Raw genomic sequence first — 3,372 nt, forward strand, 5'->3', positions numbered from 1 at the left:
ACCCATACTATGTAAATTGATAAGTATTAAGTGGCAGTATGAATCAAAGTAAAATAAAGAAACCTAGCTCAAATTTTATTCAGGCATATTTATCAGGACATCTTATGCCAACATATCCCTGTAGGTCTATTTGCTCCTCATAGTTGCTTTCTTCTAGGAAAAGTTGATGTGATGACTACTTTAAAATTTCCACTTCCCTTTTTCTAGAACAGAAAATTAAAAGCGTTTGAAATACCAGTACTCTTGATACCCACATAGCAAGTATTTCATTTTCATTGAAAGGCAAATTCCCTTCCCCTGAAATACATATCTATACATTCTGATCATTTCTCTTGAGCAACTGTTTTTGCTAAGGAATTTTTGTTTTGTTTTGCTTTCAGTTTCAAAGTCTAAGTCAAAAATAACATCGAGCTTACTACTTAATCCCTTGAATTTTTTCAAGAAGAAACAATGACTACCTTAAACTTGGAAAAATAAAGAAATTTTTTACTGATGAGGCTTTCAAAGATACAGCAAAAGTATTCATATGAAGTATCTCATTGGATTCCCACAAAATATGGTGAATTGGGCATATATTACTCCCATGGACCACTTCCATAGATAAAATTGCTTAAAAATATTATAAAATCAGGGAATGACAACAATGCTAATCCTGCTCATTCCTTGTCAAATTACACTGTTTTATTTCTGGATCCAAAAAGGATATAAAGAGATAAACTTAAACCAAATTTACAACTTATAAATGATTTAGGAACTAAAGAAGCATTCATATAAGATTTTGATACACTTCAAATTATCCTCATAGCAATTGAAAGATTAGATATTTTCTTTTTTTTTCTTTTTTTTTTTTTTTTACTTTGGTACTTTTTAATGTAAACAATCATTCTTGATTAATTTTCAAAATAACGATACAAATGTAGCATTTTTCTTGTAATGGAAAACTTGTTTGGAGGTTACTTCATTCTTTTTCTCTTTTTCAAATGTGCATCTCGTAGTGCCAGCTGCTTTTCTCAGAAGGAACGCTTGTTCTTTGACCGGACATTATGGCTATACTGCACCATCATGAAGTTCTTCTGTTTTTTCTTCTCTTTATTTGTGGAACTAGAAAATGGGTTCATTTTGGTTTTCTTCCTCACAAATTCTTTTCGGTCTGTCTTCCCAGCCATTGTCGTTGCTAGTTTTGTCTCCTTGTCAGACTTTGGTATTTTATGAAGGCGTTCAATGTCCCGAAGAGAAAGTAACTCACCCCTGGGCTCCTCATCACTATCTACTTCAATGTGTTTCCTCTTTTGGGCCTTCCCTGGTGCAGCGTCAAGTTCTTTCCTCATTTGGGCCATGCGGATTTTCTGGAAGTCTTCCTGAGTTAAAACTCGTCTAGTGCTAATGGCCGTAGCTTTGGCTCTCCGCTCGTCCATGGGCATGCTGTTGAGCTTCTTGGAGATTTCTTGCTGTTCTTCATCAGAAGAGTGGTGCACATCAACCCACTCACCATCAGCATCTGCCTCCCCACTGAGACTGGTGGTCTCCCACCCATCTTCATCGTTTTCAGCATTCTCTTCTTTTTCAACTTCTAGAACTTCTGCTCCTGGAATGTAATCTTTAGCATCCAATTCTCCATATTCTTTCACTATTGCTTCTATGGAGGCCTCTGTAGGCTTACCCCGGAATTTCTTTTGCAACATCTGAAGATTCAGTGTTCGGAAGAGCTGAATCAAAGTTCTAGCAGACAACATCACATTCTTATCTTTGTGTGTTTTATACTGAGCCAGGTCTTGGAGAAGTTCTTCAGTCATGGCTAGAGGACATCGAGCTGTTATCTCTTTTATAGCATTGATTCCTACTGTCATGACCTCCCCAGAGTTCTTGTCGGTGACAAAATTGTTGGCCACAGTCATGAGCAATGACTGAATGATCTCTGGGGGTACTAAGTGATGAGATGCTTGGGCAGCAAACAGAAGAATCTTTGTTACCTCTCTTTGGTGGGGCTGCAGAAATCTTTGCACAAAGGGATAGAAGTTGAAGAGAAAAAGCTTGTGAATTCCCACCAATCTGGAGATAAGGTTCATGAGCATCATTTTCACCTCAAACCTCTCCTTAGAGCTCTCTAGCTGCGTTAGTAGTTTTTCTGCAAAACCTTGGGGATCGTGAATCAAATGAATAGCTTAAAAGTTAAACATCTCTGGTTTTTTCTTCTTTTTTTGTTTCTTAATAACTTTCATAAGCTTTTCCAACTTTTTCTTGTTTTTTGGAACTTTTTTTCCCTGTGGCATATTGCACTAGCAGATCTCTTGCTGTTGGTCCTTCATCCTCAGACTCTGAGTCGCTGTTTTGTTTCTCTTCTTCATCTTTTCCAAGGAAAAATGTCAAAGCAGCAACTAATATCTTAGTGACCTTAGAGAAACACACGGTTATCGCATTGACAGTTTTGGCATCATTTCAGATGTTTCTTCTGTAGAGTTCAATCATCACATCCAAAGATATCTTGGCTGCAGTTGCATTGCTATCTCTTAACATGGTATACATTAAATTCTGCAACACTATGTTCACTTTATTGTTCTTGTGTTTTGCATTTATATTCTTGATATCAGTGACAATATGTGTGTATAAAGTCTTTTGCAGAAGCTTATCATGGCAACGCAGAAGTTCAAAGAAGAGTTCTAGCAAACTTGATGGATTGATGAGATTCTTGTTTCTCAGCAAGATCAAAGCTTTGCAAAATGTCATTCGAAGATCTGGATCCAAGACAGTGTGATTGTAGGAAAGAAGATCTTTCAGCTCTTGAGGAAATTTACTTAAATGTTCTGGATAGCAGTGACCAATCTGTGTCATAAACATCACCACCTCTGCCAATTCTTTGCTGGGTTTATTTGGTTGTAATTTGAAAATCTCCACATTGGATTTGTAGTGATTATACTGCTGTAGAAACTCCTCGATGTAGGCCGGCGGATCCCACTTGATCAGATTCTGTAACTGCGGCAAGTTGCTGGGCAGCTTGTTATTGTTTCTGTTATACATGCTGGCCACTGACTGGATCCGCCAGGAGCAGTGTTAAGAAACCTCACACCGCCTGCCACCACCAACCGAATCAGCTACAGGTGGGAATCCTGCTTCTGAGTATGACCGGAAATCTAGATATTTTCAATTAAATGGTTGTCTGTGAAAGAATCTAGGAGCACATGGGCCTAGGTTCTACTATGAGTTCTGTGACCTTAGAGAAATTTATTATTTCATTTCTTCATTTGAAAAATGGGTGTAACAGTACCAACCTCAATTAACTATTCTGAAAATTAAATGACAAAGTAAGCGCAGATGAAAACACTTAGGATTATTCTTAAAAGATATTGGAGTCTCAATTCAATATTAGTTCTTCCT

General features: G+C 37.4%; 1 pseudogene; it reads right to left on the reverse strand.

Moving 5' to 3' along the window:
* Positions 1-853: 853 nt before the first annotated feature.
* On the reverse strand, positions 854-3,114 carry LOC109257555 (protein SDA1 homolog; annotated as a pseudogene).
* Positions 3,115-3,372: the final 258 nt, after the last annotated feature.

Source organism: Panthera pardus, unplaced genomic scaffold (genome assembly GCF_024362965.1).
Source record: "Panthera pardus isolate Hobbes unplaced genomic scaffold, ASM2436296v1 HiC_scaffold_27, whole genome shotgun sequence".
In the NCBI taxonomy this organism is placed as follows: domain Eukaryota; kingdom Metazoa; phylum Chordata; class Mammalia; order Carnivora; family Felidae; genus Panthera; species Panthera pardus.